Genomic DNA, 23,210 nt, shown 5'->3' with positions numbered 1-23,210 from the left:
CAGATACTCATTCCTCAAGTGCTGAGCAGGGCATTTTAGTGCTTTCACTTAGGCTAGTTAAAAATAATAAATTGTATCAGAGGCTAGGACATGCATTTTATATGTCTCTTGTAAACCTTGCAGTCAAAAATCTCCATGAGCTGTGCAAATGTGCTGCAATCCTGTTAACATCTGGCAAGCAGCAAACGGGGAAAAAAAAACAGTTGAAAAAGAAAAAATCTTTACCATAATATTGCAAGGCAAGTTTTTAACTAGCTAGGGTAGTTTTTTCCCCCCTTATTTTGTATAGACCTGAAGTGACCAGCAATTTCTTAGAAAATATGCTGCTTCCACTGACAATTGTGGTTACAGTGTAACTTCAACTACTGGACTGTCTTGTTTGAAATGAATTGTCATTGCTGCATTTTGGAAAACAGTTCTTGAGCCTGATGGGAGAGGTGCAAGCTTGCAGCACTGTGTGTGTACATGTCTGCAGTCAGCACGTGACAGTAGAAGATGTAAAGATGAATGACTCCTTGAATTTCAAGCAACATGGAATGTAAATCAGGTAAGTCACAGGCAGAAACACTCATTTCTTGAGAGCCATGTCAAAACTGGAAACCATTTGAGTTCTAATTAATGAAATGAGAATAGCCACTTTCGGCATTATTTTCCCAGAGGAAGATGTTTTAAATGATAAAACATGTGTTATGGCTGCCGTTCCTGTCCATGTATACACATACATAGGCACAGAGGAAACTGATCCATTTCTTCTGTTTTTAAGTCATACTTAAGAAAAATACAAATTCTAATTTATAAACCAGGCAAGTTTCTTTATGATAAATCAAACTTAGAGTTAAAACATACTTTGAAATTTTTCAATTTTATCTTTTTGAGAGAAGATATCCATGCTTCATGCTCAGAAAATTCAGATATCATTGAAGTGCACTTTCTCCTATGATAGAAAAGACTTTCCAGGTGGATGATCCATTGCTTCTCAGGAGCTCTGAAGATTGTCAGTACCTATTTTACTTACATGTGTTTGTCTCCCTGGTACCCAGAACTACCCAATCCTTTCTTTTCAGTTAATTAATGTTTAACTTTAAGCTCAGCGTGAGTATGGCAGGGCTCAGGCTGGACACTTCTTGAGGCCTGTGCACACCCCCATGTGTGGTAACACACTGACTCTAACAGGAGTGCAGGTGAGTATTGCTGGCATCCTAACTCACCTATCAGTGTGTAAAGCCTATGACAATTTCTTTTTATATAGCAGTACTTTCTCATGATTTTGAAAGAATTTACTAACAACATGGAGATCAATTAATAGCATTTTAAAAGTAATAAAATTGCTAAAAGTGACAGGCAAGATGTTTCTTGCATCATTACTTGAAGGGGGTCCACAGAAGGGGGGATGATTTTGGTTTCTCCATCTGCATTGTCTTCCCTTTTCAGCCCAGCAGACAGACTCTCTTGCTGCACAGGGATGGCAGAACTCATGATTTTTGGGGGGGAGTGCAGGAAAGTTTGGGCAGAAGGGCAAAAGAAGAAGGAATGGAGACTGAAAGAGAGTGAGCATTATTTCCACTGCCTCAATGCTCCGTGAGACAGGAGCTGTTTTGAGAGGATCCCAGGTCCTTGAAGATGTCTGACTTCTCTAAAGGCTGCTGAGAAAGAAAGGCAGAAATAGAGAAGACCTGCACATCCCTACCTAATGGAATGTCTGACACTGATGTTGGGGGAATGTCTCAATTTCGAGTCTCCCTTAGCTTTAAAACCCTAGAAACTCCAGTTGAGGGGCATTAGGGTTTATGGCTTTTGGTGCAGGTAAGCTCCAAACTAAACTCCAACTAAGTAAGCCACTTGGGTATGTAAATGAGATCCTTCTTCCTTGAAGGTGAACTAAACACTGATGAATCAGGAGTTAAATTATCATAAAATTAGTCAGTGATGCTCTTGTTTCACTGGAATGGCATGTGGTATGAGCAGTTTGATGTATATTGTGAGACCCTGAGTGACCCAGGGACCGGAACTGTTTGGAGTCAAGTCCTTAGAGTCAACTGCAGAGCTTAAAGTAGCAAAATGCAACAAAAGCATTTAGGAGTTGCAGTTCTTGGAAGAAAGCACTCTCCAGTGTGTCTGTGCTTAGGCAGTTTCTTCTTTCTTTTCCCTCACCATCCACTGGGTTCTGCTGTGATAACTGTGAGGCATCACTGTCCTTCATTGCCTGCTGCCTCTGCAGAGCTTTCTGAGCACTGAGATCAGGCAGGTATATCTGTGTCAAGTTGCAAAATATGGGGGAGTTAAATCAGGACATTCTAAAGATCTTAACAGATGCCAAGCAGCCATACTCAGAATTGCCAACACCTTTATTTTTATCTTACTCAGTTTGTTTTCAAGCTTGAACATTTGTGTACACTAAGATTAGAACTATTTGCATGCCGGGTTCCAGAGTTCAGTTATTTTTGAGTTAACTCCATAATTTTTTTTTTTTTAAAGTGTGTGGCATTTGATCAGGAGAAGAAAGGGGGATGATTTTATTTTAAGCAGAAATAAAAGACACTTTTTCTTTCAAAATGGTTAATTAAACAAAGAAAAGGCAAAGCTATGCATGGACATCAAGCACAAAAAAGAAGGTGGTATTCTCTGGTGACTTCCTCTCTTCTCCAAAGGTAAAAATTAATCTAATTTCTAGATCCATGACAGCTAGTCCTTATAGCCACTATGGGATGTCTGCTATACAAAGAACCTACAGCACTTCAAGGGAAGTTATGGCCTAATGCAACTAGTGCCCCATGCTTGTATACCACCATTTATCTATTTTTTTTTTCTAGTTTTCCAGTTCCCAGATAGATTGAAGTACATTTGAATCAAATATCCTACCAAACTCTTCTGATATGTAAGATATTTAAGGGGTAGATTCCATATGTCTTGCAGTTAACATCTGCTTGCAGATGTAGGTTATGTGTTTGTGCATGTGAAAACAGGGCTTTCCACTCAACTAATAGATTGCTTAATAAGACTACTGATGGCATAATCTATCTTTATAAAGTCCAGTGGCTATGAATTCTTCTTAGGGCTAATCCTGAATTTATAGCGTTTTTATGTATGAAAGTCAGAAATGGGAAGAAATGTTCTGCAGTTTCAGGAGAGCAGTACAGCCACTCACTGTGGCTGCTACTGTGTTAGGCTGGCTGCAGTTACAGCCAAGCCACTGCAGAAAAGGGGCTCTGTTTCTATTTGATTATTAAAAGCAGTGGTCCAGATGCAACATCTGGCTCAGGAAATCCCTAAACTCCTGATTGTCGGAAACACAGAGGATATTAAGGGAGGGGGGTGTGTGGAGAGGGAATCACTCTGCATGCACCCTGTTCTTATATTCTTTTCCTAAGCATCTGCCTTTGTCTGCTGTCAAAGGCAGGATATTGGGCTGGATGGACCTTTCATCTACCCTGGGATGGCAGTTTTCCCTGTTTGGGGGGTGGAGTGGGCTGTGGCTGTGAAAACCCATCATCCAGGATCTGACAATCCCAAACGTGACTTTCCTGTCCTGCCTAAACCTTTATGGCTGTAGTTCTTCATCTGCTTTCCCCAAATCCTGCTCAGAGCAGTAGTGCAGCATAGAGGGAGGGAAAGAGCTGGCCCCCTCCTCAAGGGCTGTGTATTATTATGTATTTATTTTGGCTTGGACGGAGATTTTTTTTTTCATTTCCCCTCTGAACAGGGAATTCAGAAAAGTGACATCATTTTTAATCCCTGACAGTTTATGGGCTTTGAAAAAGATTCTGGATAATACTGAGCAATTAAGATGCCATTTTAATAGTTCTTTCAAGTGAAATCAAGTGAGTAATTAAATAAAATTGAATGAGGACCATGTCAGGCCACCCACAAGCTCTCATATCCACTACAAATAGATGAATAAGTTAGAGTGTGGGACAAATGCTGTGTCTAAGTGGTCCTATTTATGCATTATTGGATGACTCTAGGAATGAGGCTTTAAGCTGGAAGATTTGTTTCCTTTGAACAATGTTTCCAAGCAAGAACATCCAAGATTGTCAATTGCTATTCAAACAGCAGTAACTTTCCCATCTTTTTAAATTTTTTTGTGGTAGTGTTAATGCCATTGTTTTGTATCAATGGTCTGCAATAAAAGTCACAGAACATAAACAGGATTTTTTGCATTAAATGCTGGATTAGAATTTCTGCTGCCTAGTTATTAGTATGATGATATATGAATGCTTTTTGAAAGTTGCTTTAGACTGCAAGCATGGGGTATGGCATTAAGCATGGTTTGCATTCATTCTACACAGATAAAAAAAGCAAAGTGCAGACAAAGGGAAAATAAGTACTTTTGAGATATACAGTACAGTAACTAAGTAGGTACTGAAAAATGGTATCTCTCAGTTGTAGATCAGTTCATTTTCTTAGGGTGAAAAAACCTTTTAGGCTTTTCCAATCTTACATGTTAGAATTTGTGCTAGGATTTCTGACTATAATTAGAATTATTAACTGTAAACTGTATTTCTGAAGTCTATTCTTTGTCCTGTGACTGGGATACCTAACCCTGTCTTAGATCCACACAAAATATTGAAATTTTAAATTAAGACAGATATTAATATCATGACATATGATAAGAGCCTTGAAAATTGAATTGCATCTACAGCATTGTTTTTACTGAAATGCACATGGGGGAGGCAGCGGTTTAAAACAACAGCCAAAATAATCCCATTGTATTTCACATACAGATTCACAGAAAAACTCATCTTTTTCCTAAAGAATTTCCTCTGTAGGATACCTTCTGAGCACAGCTGATGGAGTGGGTACCAGATAGCATTCCATATTCACCCCACATGAACTTGTTTTCCCTTCATCTCAGGGCATGGGTCATTACTCCATGTCTGTAGGTGCTACCCTGGTACAAATCATACTTGCTGTTTTCTTTCTCTCCTAAAACATGCTTTTCTGGTTTTACTTTAAGTTTGGGACAATACAGGCCCCCTCTGGTGGTCAAAATATCTTCTGTACATTTCTCCAGTATTTCACTCTAAAGATGTTTTGCTGAGGGGCCAAAATGTCTGCTTTACATTTTAAAGTAATACGACCATTGTTAGTTCATTTTTCTAAGAAAACCACCGGAATGAGCCAAAACTGGAGGAGAAAAATGCGTAGGAGAGGTGTTCCAGTGTGTGTCAGGTCCCAGGAATGTGGTCAGTGACACTGATGGGCGCACACAGAGAGTAGCTGCAAAGTTCATTGCACCAACTCTCCCCGCCCAGCTGGCGCTCGGGAGTAGGGATGGTGCTGGAATGCCAAGGCTGGGTCTGCTGCTGGAGGCAAGACAGTGCCTTACGGAGAAATGGGAAACAAAATGTTACTGCTGAGGAAAAATACCTGTTTAATTTCACTGGCTGCTCTTTCTCTGATCACTGGAAACCACAGGCATACTGGATGTGGCATGCTGAGGTACAAAATATAGGTACAGTGTTGAGGTACAATATATAGGTTGATTTACTAGTTTCAATGGCTCCCCTTAATTTGGTAGAGTTGCACTAAAAACATTTGGACTTACAAGAGGGTTATGATATGCAACATTTAAATTTAGAGGAAGACTCTTCTAATCACTAATATGTTTGCATGTGAAAAAGTGGTATTTCCTTTTGCTGTTGTGTTGGTGTTGTCCTCTGTGGCAAGGTATTTCAGCAGCATCTGATTTCCTGGAGGCTGAGACAGTTTCTGAAACTGCTGGGGAAATCAAACAATGTTTGAAATCACGATGGCATCTTTAAAAGCAACTATCATCTGTGTCATCAGGAAGATAATCCCAATGGCTATCCCAAATCAGGCTCAACAGACACTAGACAGGGCTTCTCCTTCCCTTCTGAATCTGGCTGATTCTCACGCATTGCACAAGCTTCCACTGGCATTTCTTAGCCTGTTCCCTAAGCCCTGGACTTGACTTTCTGTCTGCTGTCTCCCAGCAGCCACACATACCATCCGCCACTCAAAGGATAAAAGAGTCCTGTCAACACAACAGCTGACCAAGAAAAGGAGTAATTCACCAATGTGTTTATTCACTGAAGAACACTCGATCAATTCTATCAATGGTGACAAGGAGGATTTAACAGGAACATACAATAATTCTGTTGTTGTTTTAAAATCCCACTAGCCACAATAATGGCTGCTGAAGCACTTATCATTCTCGTGTGATTCCTGTTAGCCTATTCTTAAGGAAGCCAAGGAAGAGGGATTGTGCTGTTTCATAAAAATACATTTAATGCAAGTGTTGGTTCCCAGAATCCCCTGCTTTTCTTCATCTGCTAGTAGCTCTTCTGCATACCTCTGGACTGCAAAAAAATCACTCTGTGCCTTAATCCACTGTGATGTTTTAAAACTGCTAGCAGGGGTCATCCTGGCCAAAGGCTTCTGAATGGGGAGGTGGGGGTGGTTCTGTACTAAGTCTGAAGGCCCTGCACAATTTGCTAGTAGGTTCGTACTGTCAGTAGCTGTGTGCTGCCATCAGAAAAGAGATGAGCTGCCAGAGTAGCTGGACTGCTTAGAGTTTCAGGTATGGGGTTTTTATTCAGGTTTATTAATTCCTATGTCATAAATAGATATTTCCCAAGTAGAAAGTTAGAAATGGGCATGAAATTTTTTATTAGTTCTTTTCAATGTAGGATTAAGAAAATAATATTTTTAATGAGATTTCTCTTAGTTATACAGCTACAGCCGTTTACCATATGAATAAGCAATACTTGCTCACAGGGTTGTGAGGAGGATAATCACTTTAAGAAACAAAATGAAAATGAGTTTATGGCTGCTTTGAACTTTCTTTTTCAAAATTTCAAATGCTGGATTACATTCAAAAATTGTTTTTTCACCTTAAGAAATGAAGACACTATTCATATTCAACCTTCAGAGTCCTTCTCCTTTACTGAATTGAAACAGTTGTTATCAAAGTCTTGTTCCTGTATTAAACTCTGAATTCAATCCTTGACCTTCTTTTTGATGAGTGAAATAGTCAGAATTCATGGGCTTTCTCATAGCTGATGTTTATTTTCCAGGGAACTAATTAGCAGTGCTCGAGCTACATGAAATGGAAGTGTTAAGGTGCAACTCAGGACTGTGCATGGCTATAGAAAAGGTGAGTGACCAACCCATCTTCTATCATGGTCTTCTTTCATCTTCCATGCGGTGAGCAGTGGGACTCCTGGGGCACCAATTTTGTGTTCTACTGACTGTTCCTGGAATTCCCCTTTGCTGGCTTTTGTTCAAACAGTGATTTTGGTACAGGGTTTATAGGATAAGGAAGATTGGTCATGTCCACGTTAAATGCTCTTGTGGCTTTTCTCTGAAGTTACTATAATTTATCAGCATCCCTTTTGAACTGCAGGCACTAGGCCAGGACAGTATTCCAGCAGTATTTGCTCCGGTCGGCGTGCAGACATACGATATCCGTCCTACTGGATACGTCCCTGGGTATCTGCTCATGTATCCAAGAACAGCATTGTCTCTTTTAGCAGCATGTCACACTGGGAGCTCCTGTTCAGCTGACAAAGCAGCATGACTCCAGTATGTTTCCAGCGACCTAGGGCTCATGAAAGAGATCCCTTTTTTTCCTAACTTCAGTTAATCATGAAGGGAAACAAGATTACATTGAGGTCTTTTTAACCTTTTTTTTTTTTCCCTGGGGACTAGCTTCATTCCTGTGCCCCAGAAACAAAGACCTTAGGTATGAATGGCTAGATGGCTGAAAAGATCCATTCTCTTTCTTTGTTCAGGCAATATACAACAGATGCCAGCAAAGGTATTGAAAGAACTTTTGGTATGGGCATATGCATTCCTCTGAGTGGGTGCTTGCATGCAAGAAAGTTTATATAATTATGATAGTAAAAGCTGATATTGCATACTATCCTTGCTGCAAACTACTAATTAAAGATGAACAGGACTACCCTATTTATCCTATTGCTGGTACTGAGAGCTGCTCCAAAATACTATTCCAAAGATCAGTGAAAAAAAATGCTAAGAAAAATACAGTATGCAAGTGAGTAGTGGGCAGGCATAAAGAGTGTGTATATCCAAGCTGCTGTGAGGTTCCTAATTACTGTAAGACAGTGTGTTCATGTGACAGAATCCGGCTGGGATTCTCCATCCATCTTCCTCATTACTACTGTTGGCAGCTCCCCAGGCTCCTGCCAGGGAAATCCAGCCCCAAGGTGCTGTGTGCAACCTGAACATCAGAGGCTGATAAAGATGGCAGGTCACAATCAAGGGACAGAAAGAATTAAGTAAGGAATTTCACAGCCACACATGAGGGTGGTGCTGAGGAAGAGGGGATAGAGACAAAAAGGATTTTTCAATAGAAGTGCCCAGTTTACTAGCAAGATGAGCTGAGGGCAGAAAATGAAGTTGAGTTGAGCTGGTAGATCTAAACAAAACAAGGCAGGAGCTGGGCTGTGACATAGGCATGATCCTCCATAGCAGCAAGCAAACGAAGGCAGAAGCATGCGCAGGCTTCATTGCTTTATTGCTTCGTAGTGCTGTGTACTTGGCAGGCTCCTGACTCACCCTCTGCCAGAGGATTTTCCTGGCTAAAGCAGTCTGCTGGCAGATGCTCCCCCACCTCAGACCCAGAGATACCATCTCCCAAACAGCCCTGTGACTAAGAGGAGGCTGACTGTATTATTGTTAGGGTATCCTGAAAAATATAGATAGGAACGCTGGTTGCAGGAAGAGCTTTGAACATTGCCATGCTCGCAGGAACAGAGTGCTTTAGTGTGTGAGGTCACTCACAGTGAGATTTGCCCTTAAAGATGGGGCTTACTTCAAACCATCAATCTGTAATACCAAGGTAGGAAAAAGTAAAACAAAACTCCCTATTAAAGCAACATTTGGAAACCATCCTCTTCAAGGCCTTCATGGGCTCAGGACACTGCAGGCTGCAGTACCCCAGCTGTGGTGTGCACTGGTGGGCACTCAGAGACATTGTATGTGGCTTTTCAGGCCAGGCAGAACCCCTGCCTTGGTAGAGACAGCTTTTCCCAGCCAAAATGGCAGGACTGCTCTCTTTCTGTCTGCCTGTCCCATATTTCAGGGCACTGGAATATCATATGGTACTAAGGGGATTATGTCATGTCTTCCCCCTCCCTCCTGCCTGCTTCCTACCCTTAAGTTCACTTGATTAATATTTCTATTGTATATTTTAATCAGTACAATCCTGGCTGCAGGCTACCTTCCCCTGTTCCTGGCCTCTTTAAATCACAGCCGTTTATATAATCTATATTATTTTAAAATGTTCATTGTGCAAGGACATTTTAGGATTTGTAATGTTTAGCTTGCTGTGATGTTTGCACAGGACCTGTCCGTGACATACATTCAGCATATACCAGTTTGTGGTGGCAGGCTGCCAAAACTACCCTGCCTCTTATCACCTCTTCCCCTTACAGTTTGTTAGATTCCTGGGAAATGCTGCCACAGGTGTTAATGCAGTGAGAACCTACCTGTATCTGTTCCTTAACACCTATCCTGTGCTGTGCCAAACATGGCACAGCAGAATCTGAGAATACTGACTAGCCCAGTGAACTGGAGTAGAGGTTTCCATCTCTCCGGAGGGGTGCAAAGAGGGGCTCATGTACCCAGAGGGGTTTGCCAGCCCCTCAAGGCGAGAAGTGCCTCCAGTGACTCACTGCTGCTATAAACTCTGAACTCCTACAGCAGCCTGAGCCATACTGGTGGGTGCAGGCTTTAGCAAGCCCACTGACCAAGTTCACTCTGCTCTTCACTATCTGTAATGCAAGTACCTATGGAGAGGTACCAGCGGTAAAGCAATCATGACAATTATGTCATTTCACAGTGTCAACCTAAGCATGCAGTGACAGAGGCAGATCTCAAAAGAGAGTGACCTCTGGCAGTGAAAAAAAGAAAAAGCAACAGTGAGCAGCTGGGAGGGTGCCCAGAAGCTTCAGTCTCTGACCCAGTTCAGCTGTAGATACAGCAACACACCCAGGCAAAGCCTCATTACCATCTTTATAAATTTCTGCAATATCTGGGTGTTATCTGAAGGTTTGCCTTGAGCATGCCCATGCAGTCTGAGCCTCAGCTGAGTTGGGCTGTAGAATATACAGGGGAAAGTAACAATGCTTCTTTTTAAGAAACCGATATCAGCATCTGAAATAAGTCACTGTGCTTGACTTAGCCAAACCAAATTCCTGGTGTCTGGAGTTTTGTCTCTCTGGTTGATAGCAGGATTAGATACAATATGCATGAATATACTGCGCAACCATGCAAAACCAAATAGTGCCGCAAAGTTAATTGTGGTTTAATTAATACAGTCTGCTGCTCCATGCTCCACCAAGTTTTTGATTATTTGTCCATCTTTAGATTTTCAACAAAGCATTCCTGCACTGTTGGATGCCTTCAGAAAAAGAAGAGAAAAATGTATCTTCCTTTCTATTTTGGAAGTTTGGCTTGTTTTCAAGCCATTTTATTCAATAAAATAAATTTTTTTGGTTTATTAACAACACATTTGGCATGTCCATTTTTCAGGACTTTTTTAAGATTCTAAATTTTTGTGAATTTCAAAGTGAAGAACATGAAATATTTTTTACACGTGGCATAAAAAACTAAAGCCATTTCAAACCATGTTTTAGTTAAGGACATAAACATGTTCCTGAAATATTAAATTTACTTGTAAATTGAACAATTTCAATTTCATGTCTCAAACTCCAGCTTTTAAAAACATATCTATCTTAACTACAAGGGGGTACTTCTGCCCACTCGCAACATTTGACACTGGGTATTTTTTCTTCATGGTTATTTGGTGTAAAAGGCTAAAAATAAAAGCATATTGTTCTGAGCATTGTGGACAACTTTTCCAGACAGGGAAAACTGAGGGTTTTATGACTTAGGAAAGCAGTGTTCCCAGAGGGCTGGTCTGCTTTTTTTTCCACTCTTCCCTTTAGGATTTTCTGAAAACATTTCACTTACTGTTGGCTCTGCAGTACATTTATAGTCTCGTATTTTTAGGTTTACCACGCACAGAGAGGTGCCACAGCACACTCCTGTACGATCACCCACTCAGACGTGACCAAAGATTCAAACTGGTGGAGGGGCCTGGTTTTGGTTTTCCCCTTCCCAACCACTAGGAACAAATTTGCTCTGTGCTTAGAATGGGTTAAGGTGAGTGTTCAGTCCCGTGAAGGGGCAGCAGCCCTGGCAAGAAGAGGAGCCCATGGAGGTGCCTGCTCCAGCCTGGGCTGTCCTCTCGTCCAGCTCCCAGGGCTATGCCCCAGCCAAAAGCCTGCGCCCTCCCATCATTTCCCAAAGCAAAAGCTAAGCAGAAGCAGTGCAGCAAGGTTTGAAAGGGTGAAACACGCCTTTGTCTGCTCCCTTGTCATCCTGAACAGCTGGGTTAGAGCTGCACACAGCCCACGGCCATGAATGGCAATATTAACTCTAAAAAGAAAATCCTCGTTTTGATTGGCTGAGCCAGCTGTCTGATGGCACAGCTTTCCAGCAACTTAGAATTTCTTTGTAATTAGGGAATTATTGCAAAATAGGGAACAATAACATTATTTGAAGACTGATACTTAAAGTGGGATAGCCAAATTTACCTTCTAGTTGTATCTAAATTAATAATCTAATTTTGAAAGGAAATCAGAACCTAACAGCTGTTGGTGACTTTTCTTAAACTGTTTTAGAAAGAGTCAGATTATGATTTTTTTTGAGTATTTGGACACTTGATAGCCTATTCTTAGAGTATACTTCTGTTCGTTGTTAATTTTAATTTTTTTACCTGGCAGTTTAACTAGTAAATGTACAAATGACTTAAAACTTAAGCCACATAAAAAGTATTTTGTTTTCAACAGAGGAGTCCAGTGTGAATTTCATGTTCAACACATGAGCCAGGATGTGACTAATTGTCAAGTAACTCTATGTCAATATTTCATGGGTTTTTTAACCGATAAGCTTCACTGTCAGACTAAACATTCTAGTATTTGGTGTTTTCTAAAATGTTATTGAAGTGTGTTTTCTCTAGTACATCTAGTTATTAAAGTCTTAATTCCACATTATTTAAATATTTTGTTAAGGCTATGTTATTTAAATGGCTTTGTAAGGCTAAAGCTTATTTATTTAACTGATAAATCTATTCATGTAGTTAATAATTCTTAAACATCCCACCTTTTTTAGTGGTTTAGACATTGTCTACACCTCTGCAAAAGAAATTTATATTAACAATCACAAGGTATTAGGAAGTACACTGGATATAAAGTCCTGTATAAACATAGAAGTTGTTGTTAATCCGTAAGTGATGTGCTAATAGACTTGCAGATAACTTGACATACGTGTTATCCACTCAGGACAAGCCTGAACTTTGCTAAGGTGGAAAGAAAATTCTCACAGAGAAAGCACAGAGTCGGTACAAAGTGGTGGTGCATAAATGGAGGCTGGAAATTAAAAGAGCGTGTCAGCTTTACAAAGAAGTGGTGGGGCAATGAAAATGAGGCTATGAAAATGACATTGGTATGCCTGTGCCCCATGGCTGACTGGGTTGCTCCTAACAGTAAGAACTGCACTGCTGGCTGCCTCACCCTGGGATCTTGCTTTATGATCCATCATGTTCTTGTGTAATGAAAGGGGCTGGCTTCCTGTCCTGTTAGGCTTCCATTTACCTGGGCATGGTACTCAGGAGAACTGGACTATAATTCTGTGAATGTTTCCAGCACAGGGCAGGAAAACAGACAGACATAAGAGTGGAAAAGTGTTAAGACTGCAAAGCTCAGGCATCTTCGTATTCCACCTCCTCGAATTTAAAAGGTTGCCTAAGCAATGCTTATGTTCTTTGCTGGATCAAAACTTCCATGTACGAGGTGCAGCGTGTCCCTCCTCTTCTTCCCTGAATGTATTTTCACTGTCCTGGAAGTTTCTGCTATGTTTCCCCTTCTCCTTTCACAGTTTCCCCTTCACGTTCCCTCTGATCTCATGCCACCAACATTTCCAAGGCTGCGTGTCTCTCCCCTCTGTGTTTCTGCTGCTCCCTGTAAGATCGAGCAGGCTGTGTTTGGGTGCAGAAGATGTGCTGTGCCTGGGGCTGTGGCAGAGGGGGGCTCCCACATTTCAGGCTGAGCCCCCACCCCCAAAACACGACCAGTCATGCCTGTGAGACACAGGAACCCTGTGGGGCCTTCAGCCCTGTAAATGGCTCCACACTTGAAGTCCACTGTGTCTAATTAAACCCTTTTCCAGCACACCAGAGGATAAAAACAAGTAATATCCATCATCCTTTTGCCACCCAAACTGCTGTGTGCATTAGAAAGTCCAGTGTTGGCCTTGCTTTCCTTGACTTTTCCGCTGTGTAAAACGGGGGTACAGCTGTGCCAGTGTTTTGAAGTCTATAAATTAAAAGTGTTGCGTAGGTGTGAGTATTATTAGCTGCTTAATAGAACTAGACAGTGTTACAAATGAACCTGAGACAATGAGCCATGGCAGTGTCAGCTTAAACCCAGATAAGCTGACATTTTTGCTGAGAACTACTGAAGTACAAGAAAAAAAAATTGCCATAGCATTCCTGTAACTCCATTAAAATTCCTGTCTACCTGAGTCAAATGCAGCAGAGACCAAGGCTGAAAAGATCGCTTTTTGTCTCGCATTTTTTCAATGTCTCTTTCAAAAAAATGTAATTTTGAACAGCTAAGCACCTTTTCTTTCTCTTTGAGCCTCACAGAGATTTCCTGAGAGGTTAGTGCATCCTAGCATACTACTGGCAGCTGTGTACTCAGTGCCTTTGTCCCACACAGGTGCTTTCCTTGAGTCAGGATGACAAAATCAGTTTTGGACACCAGGAAAGCAGAAGTATGATTTGCCATCAAGAAATAATCTTGGAATGAATGCGTCACCAAAATCTTTCTGTCTCACAACTGCTCACTGAGAGTTGCCATATGCAAAAGTGACTGGACCGTGATCCATGCAGAGTTATGGAGGGGAAATTTGTGAGGAAAAGCTGGGAAAACATGTGGGATTTTCCAAATGACCTTTTCTGGGTTCAGGAGCACCGAGCTGTGCGTGTTTATACAGTGTACATCACAACTGCAACCAGCACAGGGAACTGTCTTCTAACAGGGACAAAGGTAGGGGTTTTTCTTCGCTACTTTGCACTGTTACTTTTTGGTACCGTCCCCCGACCTCTTTTCCTCTGACTCAACACCTCATAAGGTGCTTGGTTGACTTGCTGGTTTATGACAATGAAACTGGTATATATAATTGAGAGATTTTTCTTAGCCTTTTTTATTTTTTTGTTTGTGTTCCACCTGCCACTTCTGAATTCACAGGCTACTACAGCATTTCCACTGAATTTCAAAGATTTTTCCCCACGTGCCAGTTAGTTGTGCCTAAGATTTAATTTGAAGATTTTTTTTTTTGAGTATAATAAGTTAACAGCTAATTAATAAATAATACACTGAATACGTTTCTATTGTATCTAGAGAGGTAATGTGGTATAAAAAAAAACCCCAACTGTACTGATTTTTCCTAAAGAACTTGGAAACAAAACAGTGTAGCCATTGTATTTCAAATATTAGAGTAATTGTTCAGTACGTGTGGTGCAACCCTAAATTTCTATGTCAGAACATGGTGCCAACTCTGAGTTTATGTAAATTGTGGTACTGTGGGCATGCACATGTTTAAACAAGTGCTTTCCTATCTCCAGGTTATACAGGCATATTTCTGTATATGGTTTGGAAAAGCCAGACAACACTCTAAAGTGATAAAAGGGAACCTAAACCATGTGCTCGGCTTTCACACCATTGTACTTTTCAAACAAAGCAAAACCTGCTATGGGACTTGGATTTTTCCTCTAAGTACATTAGCATGTCTTATATATAAATCCTAATGAAGTTTATTCTTGTATACTTTAAAACATGTAGGTAGAAGAGACCTAGTAAAACAAGGAGATAAACAGAGAATAATTAATTGCCTGCAGTTGAAAGTGTTTTGTGCCATAGTTTCTGTTACTTCAGTATGCTCATAATCCTGTGACTTTAAGCATCTCTAAATTACAGGTTTATGCAGCCAAAATATTAGTGTAACTCCTTTTGGACTCAACAGGCTACCTTGTGGCTTAACCTACTACTGAAGGTCAGGAGAGTATCATTCATCTTCCACAACGCCTAGACATCGCCAGCTACACTTCTGGACATATCCTGGAAAATGAAACTGTGAAAACATTCCAAGCAGTTCAGTGGGATTATTATCTTTGACAAGATTCTCTTGACAATACACAAACCTTTGTGCACATATCACCATAATACGCAATAAAACTCGAAGGTCCCCCTTGGGACTGCTTTGCTTGCTGTGCACGGTATTTTGGATGGGCTGGCAATATGGGATTCAACACTACAGGGAAAACTAATTCATGGGTTTTCACCCACACTTGCAGTTTAAGCATTCATTGTTATTTTGAACGTTATTGTCTTACTTTTGAAGAAAGGTTTCTCATGTACCCTCCTAACATAACACCTAGCCCTGGAAGATTCTAATTACTGTACTGTACATCCCTGTTTGGATCATTCTCTGAGTCAGTGCTTCTGGTTTAGTAAGTCACAAAAGTAAAAACATTTTCTTATTTATAGTTCTTGCTGGAATTATGCTGTGGAAACAATGGTTGTATATAATAGTTAAGATGCTGTGCAAGACTAGTTGATTACAAGATCAGACAGTACGCTCAGACCATTAGGTTTTCCCCAATATAAGAACCCTTAGTCAAATTAGAAGTGGACCTTAACAGGCAGTGCTAGTCCTTGAAACCAGGTTCTGTGTCCTCCACCACACTGCTGCTGGTTTGTGTCTAAGCCTTGTACCCTGGAGTGCTGCGAGGAATGACCACATGCCAATGGCATAATTTCATGACTGAGACACGATCAGAAAGTATAAGAAAAGAAGAGCATCTCACTGACTGAAAAACATCAGGATGATTAGGGGCTGCTTTAGAAATCAACAATGTGAGAAGGTAAGCATGATGTTTTGATCAGAGAACCAGACCTAGGAAAAACAGCAAGAAGAATAAGAGAGTAAAGAAAACTGCAGAAGGAAAGGAGAAGAAAGTTTGGTTTGTTACTGCATAGGGCTTTTATTCTCATTAGTATTAGGGGTTAGTATTGTTTTCAGCTATGAAGGATAATTTAGACTATGCTGATCTTGTATCACTGAGACAAGGAGCTGGACAGATTCTGCAGAAGAGATGTGTGTGACTCATGGAAAGAGTAACTAGTGAAGAACTTGCTCAACTTGAACTCTTGCTTACAGGGATTTTATTTACCCCTGGGGGAGGGTGAAGTTTTCCAGTTTGGCATAGAGCTAAACTACTTTACCAGTGAGAGAGAATTTGAAGCCTCCTTTGCTGAGAAGATAAGCTTTCATGATACAGCCTAACATGTACTGACGATTATTGCACAACCAGAGAGGAAAAAGATGCCTTAAAGCACGGGGTTTTTAGCTGTGAAAACTAGCTAATGGAGTATTCAACACGTGTACCTAACTAGATGGTCACATTAACTTTTTCATTCAATACATGAGACAAATCATCCAACATTTATTTACAGCAGGCACACTTAACAAAAAAGAAGGAAAAATGCTCCCTGCTTTAAGGATCCCTAGTAGCTCTTTCAACAGTATGATACCCATATTCTCCTTCACAAAATGCTCCTTAGAGAATTCACTGAAAACTATTTTTTGATTTTTATTTGTAATGTGAATAGTAATCTACCTGCCTGGTGACATCATTATGGGCACTTTAAAAAAATTAGCTGTGGAAACATTTGGGAAGAGTTATATTTAAGAAAATTACTTGCTAAAGAGGTTTGTTTAGTTTAAACACAAATTCAGCCTTAGCTCATCTGTACAAACAAGTTTTAAAAGAAAGGAGAAAAAAAACCCCACTTCCCTGATGTGCTGATCAGAACTCTTAATAGCAACCTTAAACATGCATAAGTTAAGAAAACTCCCCAGTTTCTCCAGAACAGGGCAGAACTTAATCCTCAGGCACAGCCTGCCTGAAAACTTGGAGACCACAGAGATGAGATGAGATTTGGATGCGGATTCCAAACAAACACTTTTAATAGGTGAGTTATAAATATGGATCCTCTTCTTTTTTTCCCCTTTACAAACCCTACATCAAATTGTGAGGAAATACTTAAACTGCTTTTGTGAATATTTTGTTCAGCATAACTATTTGTAAAAAGACTTCGTTCTACCTATTGGTGTTGTCAAGTCACTGAGATACTCTCTGCAATAAAAACAAATCTTAAATTCTTTCAGAAGGAAAAAGCCCACCTCACTTTAAGACTAAGAAAGCCTAAGAAAAGGTAGCAGGTGTGAAAGTTCAATTTATTGGCCCTATCTTTGAGAAGAGCTAAATCAATTAGTATAAATCTGTTTTAGTCTTTGAAAGATACATGATAACAGATGACAAGAGAAGACTGAAGAACTGTATAATTTTGGCTTGGAAAAGCTGCTTTAAATACTGAAACACTGAAGATGAAAATGTCAGTACTTGATGAGCTGAACTGTAAAGAATCACAAGAGATTCCTGCAGACCTGAAAACATTATGTATTGTATCTTTCACGAAACTGGCAAACACTCAAAAAAACCACTGGTGCTTTTGCCAGTCAGCGCTAAGGACTTACATATGGTCTTTGTTCAGGTTTTCTTGACTGGAGAGGCTTTCTCTCAATTTAAATTGTTGGCAGTCATAATTTCTGATTTTCATAATTGCAGTTGCCTTTAAATCAACTCTGGAAACCATCAAACTTTGAGTCCTGGAGCAGAATCCTGATCCTTGTCAGCCATGGCTACAACCCCACAGAAAATGAGGGGCAACACTGGCTACTTCAGCTCTGAAGGAGTATAGGTACCACTTGATTTTAGGTCAGAGATGGACATCAATGTGCTTTGAAAAGGAGCAGACAAGAAGCTTATGTGCAGAGGTGGATCATTCCCTTTGTCTTCAGATTACATCTTTTCAGTTCAAGATTGTACGTACACTGATTAGTCAAAACTGTGGTCCTAGAAAATGCTACACTTGTTTTGGAAGAAAAGGATAGGAATCTGCTTATTTTTCTTTTTCCTTTGTTTTTTTTCCCCCAGAAAATTTTAAACTTTAATATGAACAAAGCTAGCAAATTCATCTACACTAGGATCCTGAATCTAGAGAACTTTAATTTTTTGTATGCTGCTGGCTAAAAGTTGACAGAAGGAAAATGAGAAAATGAGAAAACGAGGCTACATGACCTGAAACTTCATGCTCCAAATGCCTGCTTTCCTGGATGACCGTGTTCTGGACAGATAATGGTTCTACTCTCTCCAGTCCAACTACATGTGACTCAAACAAGAATCACTCACAGACAGGCTATTTAGCACTGAGGCACATCCTCCAGACTTTTTTTTCAGCTAGGAATGCTGATGTGTAGAGCTGACAGACTCTCTGCTTGCTGCTCGTATGCGCTGCCTGTGACACTATGTTGCCCTGCAGATGTGTGTATTCTAACAAACCAGCCTGCAGATGTGCAGCGTTGGGGCCCGCTTGCCTTTGGGCGCGAAAGGCTTGCGAAGAAGAGACATCAGCCGAGACAGGGAGACAGCGCCGGGCCGGAGCCCCGCTGGGAGAAGCAGGGGAGCGGCCGCCTGGAGCAGGGAGTGAAGGCTGCCCCTCAGGTGGGCTCCGGTGCCAGCAGAGGAGCCGCGGTCCGTGACTCAGCGGCTGGCCCGCACGGGAATGTCTGCGAGCAGCACGGTGGCGTGCCCATGCTGGGGACGCACCACAAGCCCTCTACTGTTTAGATTCATCTGCTACTGCTTTAGGGAAGCGTGGTAAACTACGATGGCAGGTTTGAAACAATCTGACAGTCATAGAGGCTTATTTTAAATACAGCTATTAAGGGAGGATAAAAAGTTATGATTTTCATAATCATGCTTTTTTTTTTCTTAGGCTCAGGTGAACGCTGCAGAACTGACTACAATCTGAGAAAGATTGTATTCAAGTAGTCACTCACATCACCTTGATTTGGCTAATTAGAGACCATGTTTTGATTATCTGGTGCCGTCAGCCCCTACCAGGCCCTCCTCAGCTAAGCCTCTTTGCTATAAGGCCAGACTGAATTTGTATTTTCTAAATACAGGTGCTGGGCTGATGTGTCCCTCTACAGTACTATTATGTTACAGCCTGCCTGGTGGCAAGATCTGTTCAGACTGTGCCTGGTGTCATCTGTGAGCCCAGGTGTTTAGCCTTTTCCTGGGGTCTGCTTCATCCCCTCTGGCATATCCTAGCTCTTCCAGTCCTCAATCTCCTTCCCACGTGTAGCCTACACCAGGAAGTCGTCTACATTTTACCCTGCAGGCTTGCTTTCTTGAAACGGGTTTCTGACCCACCCAAAATGGGCAGCAGCTGTGCCTGTTTCCACCTGAGGCTGCTTGTTAGGCATGATGCCACACCTCATCACAGATGCATATGGTAACTGAGGGCAGAGGGGACCCTCAGAGGTCCTCCTGCTCAGACCAGGGTCAGTGTGCAAGCATCCTGATGAATAACACAGACACACTGCAGACTGACATTAAACATCTCTGCAGACACATTTAGCTATTGGAGGAAAAGTGATGGAAATGAAAGCCCAGCATGTTATTGCCTACCTACTTTAAAAACTAAAAAAAAAAAAACTAAAAAAAAAAAAAAAAAAAAACTTGTAATTTTCATTCCATCACCTTCCACCACAAACCTTGAAAGAGCAGCAGACAGAGAACCTATACACACACTCCCCACCTATAACATTGGTGTGCTGGGAGCTGCTCCAAGTGCATCATTAGAAGTAGTATTCTGCCCTTTTTTAAATTCAGAGACCCAGGGTCTGCTGCTCCGGGTGCCCAGCTGGTCTTGAAACAATTGTTTACCCTGACAGTCCAGCTCAGGTACTAAGCAGGGCTCAGTACTTTGTGACAGGCAAAGGAAGGTTAAACTGGACAGTAGATACCCAAGCTGTCCACCCAACATCATCCCAGGCTATGGCTAAAGGGGAAGACCAAACACAGATAAGGCTGTGAAAACATTACCTTTCAGGTTATTCAGCAGCTGCTGCAGGGGTAATCATGGCTGGTGTTCCCATGAGCCAGGGCTCCTCTTTTCATAGTTACCACTTTTGTCTGCTTCACTTCCACTTATGCTGATTTGCTGGTCTGCCTAGATTATGCACAATTATGAAAACTTTAAGACATTCAGAAGCAGTTTTATTTTACACAGACTCTCTTTCCTTCAGCTTTCATAAGTCTGAGCAGCACACAGTGCAGGGTCCACTGCTGAAGTTTATTTTTGTAGAGGTTAGTATTCTTGGCATACGACATAGTCACGCTGTGAGAGTTTTCAAATATCAGTTATAATATTTACTTTGCTTTTGTGAAGAATATGTTGGTTTAAACATGTCTTCTCCTAAGGTAAAGTGAAATAATTGTATGTAATTTCTTATTTTTGTGGTCCTTTCCACCTAATTTCCTCTGCAGTTTATTTATTTTCAGTGTACACGGGATTGTAAAAAGAAACAAACAATTGCAAGGAATGGTGTAATAAAAAAGTTCCATAGATATTTTAATTGTTTTGTAGACAAGATATATTTATTTCCTTGAGGGGAAGAATAATTGCAACAGCACAGTGTGGAGATTTTCATATCTTGAAAAAAATCTTGTATTTCTGAATCAGTTATTTTCTGTATGTGAGGATGACTGTGAAACTGCCAAATATTCTAGAAGGGATTTCTGCTTGTTCGGAAAAATGGAATTCAGGACTATAAAAATCCACACAACTTCTTTTACCACAGCTACTGTCAGCAACTTATAAAGAAGTCTACTCCTACTTGCCTTAAGTGTATTTTGCTGGATATGGTGGTGGTCAGTAGCGACAGACTGGCCTCAGGCTTTTGCCAAACGGATCCAGCTTTCAGTGTGACTTAATGCAAAAAAAAAGAGTCCTAATCTCTTTTGGTAGCAGTACGAGTGGGAATGATGACCCCTACTCCCACTATCATTACTTTGTTTTCTTTTCCCATCCAGACTTGTGGCTTTGGAATATCTGCATGCTCATCTGTCTGCTTCAGAAACTGAGTGCCACACAGGATCTGTACTGCTCCAAGATACGAATTCACATCATGGACCAAGCTTATCATAAAAGTTCCTTTGCCCCTGAAAAGCTAGTCTGCTTCAGGACCGCGTGACTCCAGTCAGAAGAGCCGGCAGGATTTATCACCCAGCCTGTGTGTACAGTGCTAATGCAGCAGAGCGCTGATTCCAGTGGCAGTGGGAGAGTGGCTTTGGGAGATCTTTCAGAGAACGTGCTGGGGAAGGCACATTCATGCATCTTGGATTCAGCAAATCCAAGGAGGGGGAGGCAGAAAGCTGGTTACCCAAGGTAACATAGTGTGAGTCTGGAATTACTGGGATGTGCCAAGTATGGTCATTAGAGATCTCCAAATCACAAGGAAGGTCACTAGCAGCAAATGGGTATAGCAAAGCTAAGCTGCTTCCCCCCAAAGCCTCACACATCCATCCAGACCTAGTCTGACTGAGTTCCTTGGAAGTGGATGTAAGTGCCTGCATGAATAGAGTGAGCAAGACTTGTCCTTTTGTGAAATATTATTGATGATATTTATACTCTGGTAACACTCAGGAACAGCTGAGGCCTCAGGATATTAGTGCAAACTGTAGAGTAATTACAGTTTCTGCCTGAAATAACAAACAACAATCAGGGTTCTGTTCTGAAAAACAGCATGCAGAAATTATGCTGGTATCTACATGGTCTTACTTGGCAAATCAGGTATGTATTCAGAGTCACGTGTGCCATATACTTTAGTGACATAATAAACACCAATTACTTCTTTTTCCTACTCTGATCACAGTGAGACTAAGCTGTTACGTTTTGTTCAAAAGAAATGCTCTTCAAATTAGTGTCATGTTACCTGTACAGAGCTATGGCTAAAGGTATAATTTAGCCTGCAAAATACAGGACTTTTTTGCAGATGATTGCATAGTACAGAAAAGGAAAAGAGCAAATACAGCTCTCCAGCTGATTCTCATCTTACAGGAAATTATAGACTGCTTTTCCTCCTTTAGCTCAAAAGAAGTTTGGAGTAATATTACTGAAGCTAATGGAGCTACAGTACTGTAAAAGTTCTCTTCTATAGCCAAAATGGAGGTTAAACACAGCATTCAGCATTGTCAAACTCTAATGTTACATGGGAGTTCCCAACCCAGCTTTCCTTACAGGCCAAGGCTTGCTGCCTGGTGGATCTACAAGATCACCAGAGCCATTTACTGGCCCTGCAGCTGGACACATCAGGCACTGCCAATCATCAACTTACTGCCCGGCTAATGAGGACATTGCGCCACAGGGAGATATGGTGGCACTGTGATGCATAAGGCTGGCTCAGTGATCACCGTGCTCAGATGACTTCACCCTCAGCATAACTGTATATCCTCACTGAAGGTCCTGCAAAGGTCCCGGTGTTGCCCTGTGAGCCTACGCCCCAAACATATCCTCCATGTGACACGGGGTAACAGTCATTTGATGAAAAGAATGGTGGAGATCTGAGTGCTGCCAGCTTTGACAGCTCAAAACAACAGTCCTTCCTCATTCAACTCATAGGAGCGACCCCAAAGTCATAAGTCTTGAGCAAAAACATATACAGCAGTTAGTTCTTCCTTTTATTTTGGTTTAAATAATGCTATTTTGGTTCTTCTTGTAGATACGCTCTCAAACTGGCTTCTCCCCTATCCATTAAGCCTTTAAACCTTGAAGCAATCCTGCCATCTCATCAGGCAGCAATTCTGCCTCCTGCATCTGTCCTGCTCCCAGTCTTCTAGCGAGTTCTGCCCTTCTCAGCCTCACCCTCACCCTTACAGCAGAGCATCCAGAGGTCTGCCCCTCTGGTGGGTGGTGTACAGACTAAGGAGCTTTATATTTCCTTACGTCCACCCTTTAGTCACAAACCACAGGGGACAAGAACAGAAACAGTGCAAACTGCTTTCCCAACTCTTCTTCAAAAGAGAGGTGTGCCTGAAAGGGAGTGTGAGATATTAATTCCTGTTTGTCACTGCTAACTCAAATCAGAGTCTTTTCCACAGGAGGTGGGGAGGCAGCCAGAGCAGGTTTCCCACAAGCAGTGACACCATTTACTAAAGAATCCTCAGAACTTTAGCAGCCACCTGA

At 41.3% G+C, this 23,210-nt stretch overlaps 1 long non-coding RNA gene across 1 annotated transcript; it reads left to right on the top strand.

Moving 5' to 3' along the window:
* Positions 1-57: 57 nt before the first annotated feature.
* On the top strand, positions 58-21,894 carry LOC116441039. Its single transcript, XR_004238851.1, has 3 exons — positions 58-547; positions 7,038-7,117; positions 21,059-21,894. It is a non-coding gene; the product is annotated as an uncharacterized LOC116441039 (long non-coding RNA).
* Positions 21,895-23,210: the final 1,316 nt, after the last annotated feature.

Source organism: Corvus moneduloides, chromosome 3, assembly GCF_009650955.1.
Source record: "Corvus moneduloides isolate bCorMon1 chromosome 3, bCorMon1.pri, whole genome shotgun sequence".
NCBI classification, from domain to species: Eukaryota; Metazoa; Chordata; class Aves; order Passeriformes; family Corvidae; genus Corvus; species Corvus moneduloides.
Note: the sequence above shows the minus strand (reverse complement) of the source record. Positions and strands in the feature narration are given on the sequence as shown.